We start from the raw sequence: 18,652 nt of genomic DNA, 5'->3' as shown, positions 1-18,652 counted from the left end.
GAAGTCAGGACTGGAACTCAAACAAGTCAGGAAGCAGAAGCTGATGAAGACGCCATGGAGGGATGTTTCTTATTGGCTTGCTTCCCCTGGCTTGCTCAGCTTGCTTTCTTATAGAATCAAAGAGATGGTACCACCCACAAGGGGCCCTCCTCCCACCCCGCCCCCTTGATCACTAATTGAGAAAATGCCCCACAGCTGGATCTCATGGAGGCATTTTCTCAACTGAAGCTCCTTTCTCTGTGTTAAGTCCAGCTTGTGTCAAGTTGACACACAAAACCAGTTAGTCCAGTCCAGTAGATAACTCAGCTGCTAAAAACACACGTGTGCCCAAGACCCTGGAGCCCATGGGAGAATCAACTCCTGAGGATTATTCCAGGACATCCACACTTGTGTTGTGACCCATGTGTGCTTATACACGCACACACACACACACACACACACACACACACACGTGCACATACTCACACATCATTGGTAATAATAATATCAATAAAATAATAAGACAAACATAACTAAAGGAACGCATGGCCACACAGTAGATTTGCTAAGAGTGAGAGGTAGATAAATATCCTTGTTCACAAAATATTACCTTCGGGCCATTCCTCCACATTTGAAACAGTTTCCACTTAGGAAAAGGAAGAGCAACTTGGGGGAGGGTTGATCCTAAGATGCATCAGCAATTGACAATTCCGAAATATAATCTTGTTTGAAACAGGGGCTCATGTAGCCAAGGCTGGCCCCAGACTCATGACATACCCAAGGATGGCTTTGAATTCCTGGCTCCACCTCCCAATTCCTGGCATTACAGAGGTTGTGAGATCATATGTGACCTTATTTTAAAAACCCTACTGTTTAAAATGTCTAGAAAAATTGGGTTGGGACTGTCGCTCAGTTGCTGGAGGGTTTGCCTAGCACACGTGAATGACGCCGTGAATTCCATTCTGGCCTTACATAAGCAGGGGACGGTAGCAAGGCCAGCGAGCACAGGAGAGACTGGCTTGTGCCTCCATTTTGGTTTGGAGTTGTACACACCCCCTCTTGTAATAAGGTACTTGGCAGTTTCTTTACTCCTATGGACTACACACACACACACACTCCTCTCCAAGAAATGCATCTAGCAACCTTGGAACACCCATGGGTCCCCAACTGTATCCGGCTGCACGGTTTTCCCACCCCGGGTAACATTCAGACTTAGACAGTTTCTGAGCAAGTGCATTCCCAGCACATCGCGGGAGAAGGTCTGATCTGGCCTGAAGTGGCTTTGGGTACATGGCGGGAAGGCAAACACTGTCCTCTGTTAATCTCTGATGGAGAGTTCCCTCTCATCATCTCATCTCTGTATAGCTGGATGGCATAGGATTACAACCAGGTGCATTATGGGAAGGCACATGCAAAGCATAGAAATGATTATATAACCTAATCTATCAATCAAAATAGAGACCCGCCCAAGTTAGGAACAAGCTCCTCCTCCTCCTGAACTCCATAAAGGATGCTGTGAACAATAAACACTCAGGGCTCTGGAACGTTTCCACTTGTGTAGCCAACTGTCAATCATGACAAACTTCTTTCTGAATAACCTGCACTATTGCTTTGCTTCAAATAAAGCCACCTTCCTTCTTCTGCATACCTGTGTGAACCCTAATTTTCAGTTATTTGTCTAAGAGGCAGGAAAGACCAGGCCCGGACCACGATCCGTGCTCACAGTAGCATGTAACTGTATTCAGCACACAGGCTAGCACTGGAAGGAGGAGATAGAAGGGTCAGACGTTCAAGGTCATCCTTAGCTACACATTGAGTTCCAGGCCAGCCTGGGCTACATGACACCTTGTCTCAAAACAAACAAGAGAGAGAGAAACCCAAAGTGAAACATCTAGAAATCTAGTTTTTTAATCTATAATCATCGGTAATGCGATCTGATGCCCTCTTCTGGTGTTACTGAAGACAGTGACGCATCCCGGGAAAGCCAGGAGCAGAAGACAGTGACAAGTCCCAGGAAAGCCGGGGCAGAGAGCTGCACTGACTGGCCAGGAGCTCCGAGGGAGGGGATGAACTCACACAGGACTCTACACACTTCCTGCCAGACACACAACACATGTGTAAGGGGTTCTGAGTTCTCTGGTCCTGAAGTCCAAGCTTCTCCAGTGGGACATATTTCATACACCGGACAACAGCATCTTTTCTGTGACAGTGGTATCTTGTGATAAAGGGCAGATGACAGGTGACCTCAAAGGCTCCTCTAAGGTCTCACCTGCCCTCATTCCAGATTGGGCCCCGACATACCCCGACTGGCAATATTAATAGGAAGGAGGGAGGGAGGGAGAGGTGGAGGGAGGAAGGGAGGGGGAACAATGTTATTCCTCTTACTTTAGTTAACTCTAAATTTTTATTTTGAAATCTGTCTCTGTCTCTCTCTTTCTTGCCAAGCAAAGGCCAGAGGTGTCAGATTCCCCTAGTGCTGGAATTAAAGATAATAGTGATGTCAGCTGGTCAGTGGTGGTACACACCTTTAATCCCAGCACTCAGGAGGCAGAGGCAGGAGGATTGCAGTGTATTAGAGGCCACCTGAACTACATACTAGATTTCAAAACAGCAGGCCGACAGAATGAAGCCCCGAGTCAAATAAAGAAACCCACACATGGCCCTTCAAACTGCAGGAGAGGAAACTGAACCTCAGACAAGGCAGATGTCTGAGGCAGGGGGCTGGAACTGATTCCTGGTTCCTAGTGTGTCCCTGGCTAAGCCCTGCAGGGGTCACCACAGCAGCTCCGGTTCCTTAGGCCCTGCCCAGCACAGGCCTTCCTCTGACTACTCAGCCTGACTATCCAGGATCTTCCTACCTTTTCAGCCTTTCTTGGGCCTGTTCAAAGATCTCTACGTGGTTCTCCCAGGCCCTGCCTGAGGTGTGGTTGCTTCTGCTGCCTGTCCTGGGAAATTCTGGGGCCTTGGCAGTGTGGTGGCCAGTCTTGGCCAGTTCCATAACAGACACTTGTCAAATAGCGGCTGTCTGGGCCGAGGGAGTCATGTTTACCTAGGGCAGAGCCTAGGCAGGGCCAGTGGCTTCCTTCCCACACCTTGAACCCAGCCAGTTGCACAGTACACAGATTCTTCTGTCCCCCGTTTTTGTTTCCGCAGTCTGCAAATGTAGATGGAGCACCTACTATGTGTTGTACACACGGTTTCAGACTTCACTGACATCTAAAAACAGGAATCGGGCCAGAAGGGTGGAGAGTCCCTGTAATTCTAGCTGAGCGTTGAGGATCTGAAATTCAAGGCCATCCTGGACTACACAACAAGACTCTGCCTCAAAGGTAAATAAATAAAGCTAGGCTCGGTTGTGTGGATCTAGAATCCCATGCTTAACAGGTAGGAGATGGGAGGATCAGAGTTCAAAACCAGCTTCAGCCACAAGTCCGGGCTACTTCAGAACTTGTTTCTAAATACATTTAAAAACAAACAAAAATCTTATTTAAAGAATAAGAGAAAGAGAGCTGGAGCGGTTAAGAGCACTGGCTGCTCTTCCAGAGGTTCTGAGTTCAAATCCCAACAACCACATGGTGGCTCACAACCATCCTTAATGAGATCTGAAGACAGCTGCTACAGTGTACTTAGATATAATAATAAATCTTTAGGCCAGAGCGAGTGGGGCCAACCAGAGGGAGCAGAAGTCCTGAATTCAAATTCCTAGCAACCACATGATGGCTCACAACCGTCAGTATACCTACAGTGTACTCATATACATAAAATAAATAAATAAATATTAAAAAAAAAGAATGAGAAAAAGAAAGAAAGAAAAAAGAGTTGGAACGTTGGAACGGTTGTGAGTGAGAAGGTCGTGGGTAAAGACCAGGCCTAGATAAGTCTTAGGACATCATGGCCGCTCGCAGGTTCCTGCAGAACCCTGTCGGGGCGTGGTGTTACAAGGATAATTAAATCTCAGCTCTTGGTTGTGGTCAGAAAGACCTCACAAGAACTGGGCTTGCCCTCGGGCTTTCTTTCCCCAAGGCTCTAAGTTCTTTCCGGCCATACCGACCTTATCAACATCCGACTCTCACGCCGACTGCACCCCACCCCGACCCAGTGCGGGACTCATCCATTTCCCTTGCTGCTTCCTTGGTCAAGGATCCCTTTTCCCGGAGCTCTTCACAGTTCTTTCCATAATATGGATCACATCTCATACGACCTCCATTCAGAGGTCTTCCTTGATCATCAAATCTAAGACCATCTCACCTCCGTCCACCATCATCAATCCCAATCTCTCCTAAGGCTGTGAAGAGCCTTTTGCTCGAGCAAGGTACTCCGCCTCTCCTTTCCTATTGCGCCTCTGGTGGGAAACGGTGGTATTACAGGAGTGCACGACCACCCCTGCAGCGACTTTTTTGTTTGGGTTTGTTGTGATTGTTGTGGTTGTTGTTGTTGTTGTTGTTTTGAGTCAGGGTGTCCCTGTCACCCAGACTAACCACACGCTTCTGATCTTCCTGCCTCACTGTCCCAGGAGCTAGGATCGCAGATGTGAGCTATCCCCACCCAGCTGCAACTTCACAGGCTTCGACCGAAGGAATGCTCACTGGTGTGGCTGTTAACTCGCAGCATCCGTGGGGTGCCAGCCATGGCCTTCTGTGCTCCATCTACGTCAAGCCCTATATAACACCGATGCTCTCCACACCGGACACTTCTTCAGTCCACAAACGAATCTGAAGAATCACAGAGGAATTCCCTCTGTCCTCAGAGCTATCAGATGGGATACAGCCAGCATTGCTCCCCCCATTCTGGGAACCAGGAGCCAAGGGTAATGGGGGTGAGGGGAGAGCACCTTCCAAGTACTAAGAAAGGAGAATGAGAAAGATAGTGTGTGTGTGTGTGTGTGTGTGTGTGTGTGTGTGTGATCAGCAGGGTGGTGGTCCCTGGATAACTGTGTGAAGGAAGTACATTCTCTGGCTGTTATGATCAGCTAGCTCTGCTCTCCTTCATTCATGCCGGGTTGGAGTTCAAGTCCCATTACTCAGGGGCTGTGTGATTTGGATGAGTGACTTAACCTCTCTGAGCCTTGCCATCTTGTCTAGGAAATATTTTTCATTACAGCACCTACCTCACAGAGTGGTTAAGAGGAATGAAGAGTGGAGTTTTACAAAGTGCTTTGGACAGTAGGGAGTCCCGAAGAGGTCAAAGGAGTCATGAAATGAGCAGCTAGGAAATGACCGACCCCATGGGAGCTGGATGCAGCCTCCAGCGCCCAGCATCCGTCAGCATCCGTCCTCCCCACAGCTCCTCACTCAGCTGCCTCATGCCTGTACTTTCTCTACACACAAATACTTCCTTGGTATTTTTCTTCCTTTGAAGATACAGGTTAATCTTTGAAAAAGAATATAAGCCCGGCAGTGGTGGCACACACCTTTAATTCCAACACTTGTGAGGCAGAGGCAGGCGAAATCTCTGAGTTTGAGGCCAGCCTGGTATGCAGGACTCCAGAGGAGGAGGAGGAGCAGGAAGAAGAGGAGGAAGAGGAGGAGAATATGGAACTTTAAAGAATATGGGCGCTTCCTGAATTCTCATGTCGTTCTTGCACAGAGGCCTTGCTGGTCTTCCCTGTAGCGGTCCAACGTCAGCGCATGCGCCCCGAAGCAAGCAGGTTGTGGACTAATTTACAAGGGAACTTTTCTTTCTGCTTGTGTTTCTGAAGAGCAAGCAAACATGATTGAGGGAAGCAGCAGCAGGAGCAGCAGCAGCAGGGAGGGGACCCCAGTATGAGTCACCTGGGAGCTTTCTATTTATTTTGTGTGTGCATGTGTATGTATGGAGGTTGGAGGACAACTCCATCCTACGGATTTGGGGGTGGGAGGGTGGGGTCAAACTCAGGTCACCAGGCTTGGCAGCAAGTGCCCTCACCTACTGAGCCCTCTCGACAGCCCACCCAGGAGGTTTTCTATTGATGTCTTAATATGGCTGTTATAAATCTTCCTAACACGATGTAAAGCAAATTCAGAAAGATTTAAAAATGTTTGTCCATGTCCTGATACAAGCAGCCCTGTTCCCCGTGGACACCTTGAAGGCGGTGCTGCTTGGAAGTGTGGTCACGAACCTTTTTGAACGTTCTGTCGTGTGGCTTTAAAACCTTTGGATTGCCAGCCTTTACCAGAGCACACGGTGCTGTATGTACTTTCTATACTGTGCAGACAGTGAAAACACAAACCCCGGGCCCACCTGCCTGAGCGCCTTTGGTCACTCTGTCTGAGAGGCCTGCTTAATCTGTGCCTCCATCTCCTCATCTGTAAAATGGGTAACAACACCGATTACCTCTCAGGGCCACTTTGAGAATTTTTGAGCCCTCATTGGGACTCTAGAGAAGTCCTTGTTTTGTGTTTTAGGACAGAGTCTCAAGTATTCTAGGGTGGCCCTGAACTCATTATGTCTCAGGGCCTGATCCTCCTGAGCGTGGGGATTACAATTATGCATGGTTAGGGCAGTATAATACAAGCACACACACTCTTCCAACGCTTGCCTCTTGGAACCTGTCACCTCTCCTTCCTTCATCCCGGTTTACTCCATAACAGATAAAAAAATGTTTAACATGCAGCAGGCCCACTGTCCCTGGCGCATGAAAGGCATACTCTCTGTAGGTACAGGAATAACCACAGTGATTGAGATGCACACGGCCCTTTCCACGGGCTACCCAGGGAGCCCCTTCCAGTAACAATGCAGGCTAGAGTTTTGGCTCAGTGGCACAACACTTGTCTAGCATGCACCACAAAATTGATTAATGTTAAAATTAATTTTGTAATTAATTACAAAAATCCACTACAGGTGAACGGCATTCCGTGCCCATCACAGCCCAAGGGGAGCAGTTCTCTCCTGGTTGGAGAGGCCCATTCTCATGCCAGGAACATCTGAGTCAGAAAAAACATAGAAGGCCCAACTTCTGCATGTCAGTACCCCAGGTTGCTTCTGGGAACTACATAAATCAGCCACAGAACAGCCTGCGCCAAGACAGTCTTTGTAAAGGGCAGAATCTATCACTGCTAAGTGCTGATAAAGTTAGCGCAGTGGACAGCCAGGCTCAGACCTTTGTAAAGGCTGTCTCTTCAGCTGGAACCTCTCCTTCTCTCCCTCTTCCCTCCCCTCCTCTCCCCTCCCCTCCCCTTCCCCTTCCCTTCCTACTCCTCTCTTCCCCTCTCCTCCCCTCCCCTCTCCTCCCTGCCCCGCCCCACCCCATGACTCCTGCTCAACCCTTCCGGTCTGGATAAGTTATCAGTCTGTTCTCCCAGAGACGAGAGACCCTCTGTGTTCCGTCCTAGAGTTTTCTGTCCATGTCAGGCTTCTCCTGCTTCTGTCCCCGTAGGCCTGTCCACCGCTCCAGCAAACGGAGCCAAGCTCTAAAACCACATTTTGCCTCCTGTGTTCCCAGGGGCTAGCAGAGTGTCTGGCACACTCTTCCTCATTAACTAGTTGTTGAGCACAGGAATGAAAGAGAGAGCACAGAGAAGTGATGGCTGCCCAGGCTTTACAACAGAAGCAGGATGAATTCTGGGAACTTGCTTTGCTACGTGGGAGGAAGTAAGGCAATAGCTTCCAAATCCCAGCTGACCAGGATGCCTAAAGTCACATACAGACATCAGTAAAATAAAAATATGACAGAAGCATGGAATTCATCCCAGGAGGCCCTCATCCTTCAGATGTAGAATTTAAGAAAGTCTCCCTTGGGCTGGAGAGAAGGTTCAGTGGATAAAGTACTTAATGGACAGTGCATAAGGGTTGGGGTTTGAGTCCTCAGAACCCATGTGAAGCCATATGCAGCAGCATGCATCTGTAATCCCAGCATGCATCTGTAATCCCAGCATGCATCTGTAATCCCAGCATGCATCTGTAATCCCAGCATGCATCTGTAATCCCAGCATGCATCTGTAATCCCAGCATGTTTATGGGAGTAATAGGAGGTAGAGACAGAAGACCCTCTAGAGGCTCTGGGTCATCTTATCTGGTGCAAACAGTGCAGTGGTGAATAACAGAGACCCTGTATCAAACAAGGTAGAAGGTCTGCCACCCAAGATTGTCCCTTGACCCCTATAATGATCTGTGGTTCTCAAGCACACACATACACACATGCATGTGCGGGAGCACACATAGGCATGCATGCATGCACATACACATGTGCACACATTTAAAACAGAACACAAAAGCTTCCCACGTGCAGCCAGGCTTGTGAACTTGAATCACAGAGGTCTCCATGTTAAGGTAAGGTGGAAAGATGTGTGGAGGATGCTGGGATAGTGGTGGGAAACACTATACTTTTGGAAATGAGGGGTCAAAGCATCCATAAATACTGGACGTGACCCCGTCATTGGCTAGCATCTGAGGCGCTATTTAACTTTGGCCCTATCACTCTTCAAAGCCACAAAACATGCTATAGTTTGTACCTGTCTTGCTTCCTTGGCTCAACCCAAGGTTGACTTGATTGATAAAGGAATTTAAGCTGTACATGGTGGCTTACACCTGTTAGCACCCACGAAGCAGAAGCAGAAGAATTGCCATAGGTTTAAAGCCAGCCTGGGCTATAGAGTGAATTCCAGGATAGCCTGGGTTACAAAGTAAAATCCTAAAATGAGTATGGTGATGCACACCTTCGAACCCTGCACTCCAGAAGCAGAAGCAAGTGGGTCTCTGTGAGTTGCAGACCAGCCTGGCCTAAATATGGAGTCCAGACTGACTAGAACTACATAGTAAGATGAGATCCCCCACAAGATTCTGGAAGTGTCAGTTGAGGGGGGAAGGAAAGAGCCCATCTTTTCGGGGCTTTAAGTGAGAAAGGCACTTACACAGAGCGCCGCTCACAATGGCCTCGGAGCCAAGATTGCTGCTGATGGCCAAAAGATGGGGCTTTTATCCCATGAAAAAAAAGAGGCTCATTTGACACTTAGAAACAGGTTTATTAGCCGGTGTCTAGTGGCTAAATGACTCCTCTCTCCTTACCTGTCCTGACCTAAGCTTTTGCAGGGGCTGCTCTACTGCTCATCCCCTCCCTCCCTCCTTCTCTCCACCCCTCCCTCCATCCATCCATCCATCTCTCCTTCCATCCATCTGTCTTCCCATTGATTCATCCATTCAATTAGCCTCCCCAAAGACACATAGAGCCCTACCCCATAGAAAGCTCCTATATAAATCATGCAAATACAAGGAAAAAAAATCAGACTGTACAGATTTAGCCCTCAAAGAGATCAGAGTAGTAGCGGAAATGATTACTATGAAGGGGACAAAGGAATAATCAAGGTAAACAAAGACAGGAAATAACCAAAGCTGGGAGTCAGATTAGCATACAATGTGTGCAACAGAAGCATCTTATCCTCACGGTAGCCAGAAAGCTGACTCCAAAGTCAGCTAGGAGCTAGATAGAGCCTGGCACCTAAAGCAAACGCCAATCCACGAGTCCCAGTATTCTCCCCTGTCCCAGAACTGCCTAGAGGCTATTCCTGATGCCACGTAACACATGGATGTGACATGTGTTCTGGGATACACCTGTTGAGAATCTAGAGACTTTTCAGCGGCCACAGCTGAGGGGGAGAGGCATTATTGGCCTCTGTTGAGTAGAGCAGCGTTGAGGATGGTGCTGAACATCCCGCTACGGCATGCGAGATTGCCCTCTGCGACTGTTATCCAGCCAACTCGCCAGTAGGGCAGAGGTGAAAAACCTGTAATAGAACAATGTGGACCCACAGCGTGCTGGGCCCAAGAGAGGAGCAGGGCTAAAGCAGCCTTAGTCTTCCATTGCTTCCCCACCTTGACTCTGAGCTTTCCTTAACTGAAGAAAGTGTGCTGGGAGATTTCCAGGGGAACTTAATTTTTTAAATTGAGAGATGTCAGTGAAAAAGACAGAGAGGAAGGGACCCCAAGTGTGCTGGGGGGGGGGGAAACTCTTCCGATCTCCTGTAGCCTCAGACCTCTAACAGGCAACATGGTGCCTGATGCCGGGCCACTTCTAGACTGAGACAGATGCAAGGTACAAGAGCCAATCAGAGGCAGTACTCAGAGCTGGCTGACCTTGAGGGTCACTGTTCTGCGGCGATTTGCTAAGACTGTCCAGACAGATTTATCCAGCACGTGCTTTGGTGTGTCCATCAATTGTCCATCAAATTATGAGACTTTATAAGACAAACAAGATCAAGCCAGTCACCATTGTCCTAGACTTACTGACGTTTAAGTCTAGTCAGTCAGGGGACAGATGTTATGATTCACATCTGCTCCAAGAGACGGTACATGTGAGGTAAAATCAAGTGCACTGTGGTCATGCACAGGCTGGACATGCAGAAGTCTTAGCACTCATGTGCTCCTTCTCTGATCTGCAGAGCCCCTACCCTTTGCTGTCTCTGCTGTTTCCAGACTTCACCCAAGCACCAGTCTCTGCTGCGCTAACCTCAGGAATGGCCACTGTTGTTCCCAAGAAGAGGTTTTGTTTTTTTTTCTAAGTATCTTTTTTTCTTTTGTCAGAATAAGAATTTTTCCTAGAGTTTCTCAGCAGGTTTTTCTAGTTCACTTTACAGATAGACTACAGAAGTTCTGGGAAGTTAGCAGTAGAGCGTGAAGAAAGAGGGTAAAACTGGGATACAAACCAAGACTTACTTTATCAAGAAATGGGATGCTTGGGCTGGAGAGATGGTTCAGTGGTTAAGAGCACTGACTGCTCTTCCAGAGGTCCTGAGTTCAAATCCCAGGAACCACATGGTGGTTCACAACCATCTGTAATGGGATCTGATGCCCTCTTCTGGAGTGTCTGAAGACAGCAACAGTGTACTGAGATAATAATAAATAAATATTTGGGCCAAAGCAAGGAGGGTTGGAGTGAGCAGAGGTCCTGAATTCAATTCCCAGCATCCACATGATGGCTCACAACCATCTGTATACTCATATACACAAAATAAATAAAAAACAAATCTTTAAAAAAAAGAAATGGGATGCTTTAACCACCTCTCCTACACACACACACACACACACACACACATGCATATATACCTACATGCATGCACCCATGCATCACTGAAAATGTTCCACTGTTCTGGGACAATTCTTTGTTGTCGTTGTTGTCATTGTTACAGGAGATACAGATTATGACTCTGGTCACTGGAGCCTACCTTTCTCTGACCAGTCACATATGTGGCATGGCCAAGAGCGTTGGCAACAACTGACTACAACATATCTCAAGTCAGATATATATTTTTGAAAATCCTGAGCCCTAGTTTTTTTTGTTGTTGTTGTTCTTTTTCCCCCTCGGAGATGCCAATATTGTTTGTTTTGCATGACTGTTGTGATCGTTAAATGGGACAATAGATACAGACTATCCACTCATACATATATATTCATTCATACACACATGTATATAGTCATTCAACTATCCATCTACTCATATATGTATATATTTATTTATATATATGTATACATATATATACGTGCATACATACATATAATACACATACACATTCAATCACCCATCTAACCATCCATTTGTCCATACATCCATAAATTTAACTATCTAACCATACATCCAGGCATTTTTCCATATAGCCATTTACTCACCCATTCATCCAGCTATCAAACCACACATCCCCCATCTATCAGCCATCCATTTATCCATGCATCCACCTATTTAGCTATCCAACCACTGAATTGTTCATTTAACCATTCACCCAATCATGCATCTATCCAACTATCCCCTCAACCATTCAATCTTCCATTCATTCATTCACCCATCATCCATCCACCCACCCATGTAACCATCTATCCTTCCTTCCATCCAATTATTCATAAAGTCATCCACCCATTCATCCAACCCTCTACCCATCCATTTGACCATATGTCCATTTGTCCAATCACCCATCCTTCAACCACACATTTATCCATACATCCATTTATTTATCTATATAACCACCCAATTGTTCATATAACAATTTACTCTACCATCCATTTAGCCACTTATCCATCCAACCATCTATCCATTTATCCATCTATCATTCTTCATCTACCCTTCCATCTATACATACATTTAACTATACATTCATACAAACATCTGTGTATACATACACTCATTCATTCATTCAACCATTCACCCGATCACCCACCCATCTATGTTAGATACCAGCATTTATTAAGTACTACAAAGGATCTGAAGAGAAGAAACATATAAACATCATCCTAAGTATAGACCTGGGAGACAGGGATGCTGCTGAGTGACTCTTACTACATTATCCTTTAGGAGGACTCTCTGGGGCCTCTTTTTCACCTCTAGCCTTTGCTAATGGAAAGTTTGGAGCTTGTAGAAGCCATATGTTGCCCCCTTCCAGAGCCATTACCTCTGGCCAAGTCTTTACAACTATGAATTAAAGTACTTCTAGTCCTTTAACTATGCTCCTGTAATCTCTAATCCAGTAAAATCAACTCTGTTTTATAAAAGAGGAAGTAGGCTGAGAGGGGGAGGTGACTCTTCCAAAGTCACACTGATGATATATGGGATGGGTCCCAGGCTATTCGACTTTCATGTTTAGGTGTCCTCTGTGTCACCTTCTCCAGCTTACTGGTGAGTCAAAGCAAAGAGTCTCAGGCAAGTCAGAAGACTAGTCTGACAAGTCACTGGCCATCTAGCCTCAGCTAAGAATGATATCAAGGGGCTGAAGACACAGTTCAGTGGGTAAAAGTACTTGCTGACATGGCCGATAACCCGAGGTCGATCCCTGGGACCCACATGATGGAAGAAGAGGACTGACCGAGTCCTGAGGGGGGTGCACTGGCCTCCGTGAGCACATTAGGATGCAAGCATATATGCACATAAATAATAAACAAATAAATGTATACTTTTAAAAAAGAATACTGTTATGTAATAGTTACTGAGTCCACACAGTCTGTGTTATGTCATGAGCCTTACATACATCCTACCCCCCATGTGACCCCTTATGGACCCATAACTCCAACTTTCTCTTCATGTCAATAAAAACTGGAGGCACAGAAACATTAATTTCCTGGATGATTGTCCCACAACAAGAAACAGAACCAACACGTGCAGCATTTCAGAGACCAAGTTCTATATGTGTGCGCGCACCTGTAATTCAGCTCCATGAAACAGGCCAAGTTATTTTTTAATATAGCATGTGTCTCAGGAGGGAAAAAAACATTCTCTTGCATCTCCCTCCCCAGAAACAAAACCGTCGCCAGTCTCTCTGCGTCCTCCCAAGGAATTTTCTATGCAAATACAAACCCATGTGTACATATATATGACTACATCCGTTTTGTTATCAGAAACATCCGTGGGTTTTTGCTGCAACTGAGACTTTCTATCTGTGCACACACCGGCGCCCCATTGTAAATTCTGATTTACATATTCCCATTTCAGTTTGCTGGTCACCGAAGCCTTTGTGGTCAGCGGTTAGCACGTTTTCCCAGCTCCACACACCCAATGCAAGATCACACCCAGTCCCCTTACACCCTGCAGGATTATGATTTCAATTTCATCCCCAGAGAGGGATGGAGGAACAAACATGTTGTCCCTGAGGTCCCATCCCAGCTGGCTTCATCAACAGCCTCAGCACCGCTTTCAGAGGATTTTGGACATCTGTTTGGGAGCCCTTCCTTTCTATGGAATTTTGAAAAGATTCCCTGGCTGTAAGTTCTCGGAAAAGTATTCCCCTTCAAAAAGAGCTAAGCCCTTGCCGCAGACTCCTGCAACCCTTCCCAGCACTTTCCACAGCCTGCCCAATTCAAGCCATCCTCTTGTCAGAGACCTGAGCAAGGCCCAGCATCCTCTGAGTTTCCAGGTATTTTAAGGGAAGCCCTGGAGGGTCTTGGAGCCCGTCAGTAACATACTGTCATCCTGTAGCCTCCACAACCTGATCGTGATCCCACCCCACTCAGCCATCTCCCAGCCCCTTACTTACCATAAGGACTCGCCACTGGAGCCCCGAGGGGCGCGTTCACACTGACCATGACCAAGTGTACCCAGCTGGACACTGGGGGGCATGGAGGAGCTGGGGCCCACACACAGCAGCAAAGGGGCCACCCAGAGCCGGTCCACCAGGAAGGCAGTGAGCACAGCCAGCTGCCACCGCCCGGTTATCTTATTGATTCTTCTAATCACCCAAGGTGGGTGGATACGTTAAAGAGTAACCAGTCACTTAGGGAACCTGTGGCTGGGGATTGTGGCCTTTGTCATGGCAACAGCGACCTGGCCAGACCTGAGGTCCATTCGGGCCCGATCTTGGATTCTGGGGTTAGGGGAATCTAAAGCCAGATGTTGGGCACATCAGCCCTCCAACTTGAGAGAAGAGGCTAAGCCGCAGGGCCTAGGGAATTGAGCGTTCGTGATGGGTGGAGTTTTATGGCTCTGGACTCTGGGTGCGGTAAGTGCAAGAAAAAGTGGGGAAGTTGAGGGAGGGGTAAAAGAGGGAGGGAGGGTGGAGAGCTAAGTTTATTGCATGCCAAACTGGATGTTGGGAGTTGAACATAGGTATTGCTTGGATTAATTAAACCCTGAGATAAAGGCGTTTGAGGGGGGTTGGAAAGAGAACTCAGTGGTTAAAATCGTGGGCTACTCTTCCTGAGGACCCTGGGTTTGATTACCAGCACCCACATGGTAGTTCACAGCCATCTTTAACTCCAGTTCCAGGAAACCCAGCACCTTCTTTTGGCCTCCACAGACACCTGGCACACATGTGGTACACAGACACACACACACAGGTAAAACACCCACACACATAATCCACATAAACTAAAATAAATCCAAAGGTAAAGAAAGAAAGAACATCGATGCATAGAGAGATGTTGCTTGCCTGGAGTCTCAATGTCTCTTTCTCTGGAGTCTCCTTCTCTGCCTGGGTACAGAGAAAGAGCTGGGGTCACCATGCTGGCCCACTCCTCCTCTCACCGCTCAACTGAGTACCCATGTGTGATGATCTGTGTTAAACTCCAGTGACAGAAATGAGCCAAGCAGACACCATGGAACGTGTGGACCAATGGAAAAGACAAACCTTATTCACATTATCAGTCAAGGCTGAGTACTATTTGAGACGGACCAGCTAGTGGTACAGCCTTCTCCACCCTGCTCTCCGCCCTACAGGAAACCCCCTGTGGACCCCTGCAGTCTGGTCTGAACCTTCTCTCACTCACCTCCAAAACCAGCTGAAGTCTCTCTCTTAGCCTCTCCTTCCAGGGCTCTCTCCAGACACTTCCCAGAGACCCCTGTTGTCACTGATGGGCACTGGCTGCCTCCAGCTCTCTGCTTCCCAAGTTCTCACCTTATGCCGGTGCCTTCCTGCCTACATTTTATTTCTCATCCAGGTTAAATCTCCAAGACTGGTCTTTTAGCCTCTCTGCTTCTCTCCCAGTCCCCTTCCATGTTCAAACTTGAAGCCAGGAAGGATCTGAGGATTTTGCTTTCTTCCTATCTACACCCAGCCAACCATTCAGCACATCTCCTTGAACTGCCCCAAATTCTTTCCTGGGTCTTCCTCCTCTCCTATTCCAGACTTCCCCTTCCTTGGACTTTTCCCATTGCCCTCCTCAAGAGGAAGAGACTTGGCCTTCTTCAGGGAATGTGGAGCCCGGAGCCTGGGTCAGAGCCCTCAGAGCCCTATCAGTAAACTCTCCACCCACCTTCTCTCTCATCACTCATCACGGGCACTGTGTCTGCAGCCTCTTAATCTCCCCTCAGTTCACTCACTTTCCTTTCCAGTGCTACCATTCTGGTTCAAGCCAATCTCAATTTTTACCTCTGTACCAAAACAGTTATTTGCTCTTTCCCAGAGTTCAGTGAGGCCCTCAATGAATCTGGTCCTCATCAATGTAGCCCTTGTGTGTTCTCCAGTAAAACCTGATGGTGTCATTCCAGCAATGGAATCTTGGGTTGTTGGGGTTTTTTGTTTGCTTGGTTGGTTGGTTGTTTGGTTGGGTTGGCTGGTTTTTGTTTTTTGAAATATGGCCTCTATATAGTCTTGGCTGGCCTGAGATTTACTATGTAGACCAGGCTGTCCTTGAATTTACAGAGAGCTGCCTGCCTATCTCCTGAGTACCGGAATTAGGGAAAAGCACGTGCCATTGATTGGCTCCAGTGATAGGATCTTAATGTGCCCCTGATGGATTCCCTAAGAGTGTTTTTCATGGCTTTCCCCTCCATACCTCCTCGACTTGGGTCTCTCCATCTCTACACACACACACACACACACACACACACACACACAGCATTCTTTCACATCTTAGCATTGCCAGACACCCTCTCCTCTAGCTCTCAGACCTCATGTCTCTGGGACTCAGCCATCCTTTCATAAGAAGTAGGAGGGAGCACCCGGGGATCTGGATCGACAGTTAAGGGCGCTTGGTGCTTTTGCAGAGGGCCCGGGTTTGGTTCCAGCACATGGCAGCTATTTCCCAGGGGATCTGACATTCTCTTCTGGCTTCTGTAGGTGCCAGGCCCACAAGCCATGCACATGTGTACATACATGTAAGCAGTCAACACACTCATACACATAAAATAAAAATAAAAGGATTAAAACAAAAATCTGCTTTGGCATGGATAATGGGGGGAAGTATTCACATGTGTGAGCAGGATATAGAGGGAATCTTGAAACTTCTCTGTAGCCCAGGATGACCCTGACCTTCTCATTCTCCCACCTACATCTCCTGAGTGCTAGGATCACAGGTAGAGGGTTTACAACCTGGGGATACAACCTAAGACTCCCGGCATTCTATGCGAGCATTCTGCAGCTGAACTACGGTCCCCAGCCCAGGAGGGGACATTTTAATTCTGTCATCCCCAGGTAGGATTTTGATCTGGAATAACAAACTTGCCACTGTGCCCTTGGTTTTCTTTCATTCACCTCCTGAATTTGGAAACCAACTGTCACCCTTCCTCTTCTGCCAAGTGGAGTAGTAATATCCACCCTGTGTTGCTCTACTGTGCTCGCCCCCTTTCCTGCTCCCGGGGAGCCCCATTACCCTCACCCCTTATTCACCCAACTCAATTTGTTTTGTTTTTTGTTTTTTGTTTTTGTTTTTGTTTTTTTAACCCCCTAGAAGCTAAAGAGATCCAATAGAAGCCACTGCCGAGAATCAAAGGACTGTGTTGGTAGCGATAAGCGGGGAGAGCGACAGGCACCAGTCAAGGCCTGGGTAGAAATCCAAAGAGAAGACTCTGGATTCCACAGAGGCTCTGGGGGAGGGGTGGGTTTTCTGTCCAGTCTGGGTGCTGTCTTTGAATGGAGCCTTCTCTAGCTTACAGGGAGTGGGCCCCAGCATGAGGGCAAGGTCTGAAGGGGGAGATTTTTACTGTCCCTCGAGACAAAAGGATTTTTGTGTTTTATGATCTGCGGGTGAGATGGGGTGGAGAGAGGGGAAATGGGGTGAGACAAAAGGATTTTTGTGTTTTATGATCTGCGGGTGAGATGGGGTGGAGAGGGGGGGTGGGGGGGTGGGGGGGGAAACCAGCCTGTAGAGCCTCAGATGGCACAGTGCGGAGGGGGCGGGGCAGAGAGAGGACAGGGGTGGGGCAAGGAATGACAGTGGGGCAGATGGAGTGAGGGAGACCAAGCAGGGCAGATGGAATAGGGCAGATGAATCGAGTGAAGATGGAGCAGGGCAGACGAATCGAGTGAAGATGGAGCAGGGCAGATGGATCGAGGGAAAGATGGAGCAGGGCAGATGAATCGAGGGGAAGATGGAGCAGGGCAGATGAATCGAGGGGAAGATGGAGCAGGGCAGATGGATTGAGTGAGATGAAGCGGGGGCACGTGGATAGAGGGAAGACAGAGAGCAATGGAGTGCAGGGGTGGAGCAATCAGAAGATAGACGGGGCAGACAGAATGCTGTAGGGAAGAAAGGCCGAGGGCAGAAATAGCTCCTTGGTCAACTTACGGTCATATCTTTGGAGAGGTTCCAGGAAGGTCAAAGAAGTGTGAATTTAGCCTTCGGTGTCCTTAGCTTCCTAGGTTAGGAAACAAGCCTGAGTGCTGTGGTGGTTCCAGAAAATGTACCAAGGGTGGGGATAGGATGTGCACAAAATTTTAAAAAATAAATAAGTTATGGTGACTATATATATATATATATATATAGCTGAGGGTGACCTTCAGCTGCTAAACTTCTTGCCTCTACTTCCTGCGATGATAGGTGTGCGATGATAGGTGTGCGCCGCCACATGGGGCTTGTGTCGTACTTCTCAGGCGAGCACTCTAACCTTGAGCTACAGGTTTCGGTTGTTCAGTGAATGCCTTTCCCTAGTTGGACAGTCTTTGGAAGACTGAGAGTCACAAACTAAGCTTCCCAACTGTTCCCAGCCACAAATCATCAGATAAATGAGAACCGTGGGTCTCACCAGGCATGGCGGTACAAGCCTTTAATCCCAACTCTCTGGAGCCAGAGGCAGGCAGATCTCTGAGTTCAAGGCCAGCGTAGTCAACTCAGAGAAACACAGTCTTGAAAAAAAACAAACAAACAAAAATGCATATCTCTATAGATATCCGAGAGAACAAAGATGCTACTAAGGAAGAGCAGACTCCTTTAATACATTCAGGACATTAAGGAAAGGGAATTTATAAAGAACTGTAAGTGCTGCCCAATTCCTGTTCTCCCTCTCAACTTTGGGAAGGAACCTTTCAAGGGTCAGGTCTAGCTAGGGGTGACATAACATTCGGCCAGT

General features: G+C 47.6%; 1 non-coding gene across 1 annotated transcript; it reads right to left on the bottom strand.

Moving 5' to 3' along the window:
* Positions 1-5,520: 5,520 nt before the first annotated feature.
* On the bottom strand, positions 5,521-5,624 carry LOC127686499 (U6 spliceosomal RNA). The gene has a single exon (XR_007978123.1). It is a non-coding gene; the product is annotated as a U6 spliceosomal RNA (small nuclear RNA).
* Between the last annotated feature and the right edge of the window lie 13,028 nt (positions 5,625-18,652).

The sequence above is a fragment of the Apodemus sylvaticus genome, chromosome 5 (assembly GCF_947179515.1).
Source record: "Apodemus sylvaticus chromosome 5, mApoSyl1.1, whole genome shotgun sequence".
Lineage (NCBI taxonomy): Eukaryota > Metazoa > Chordata > Mammalia > Rodentia > Muridae > Apodemus > Apodemus sylvaticus.
This window is presented reverse-complemented; position numbering and strand designations above follow the sequence as displayed.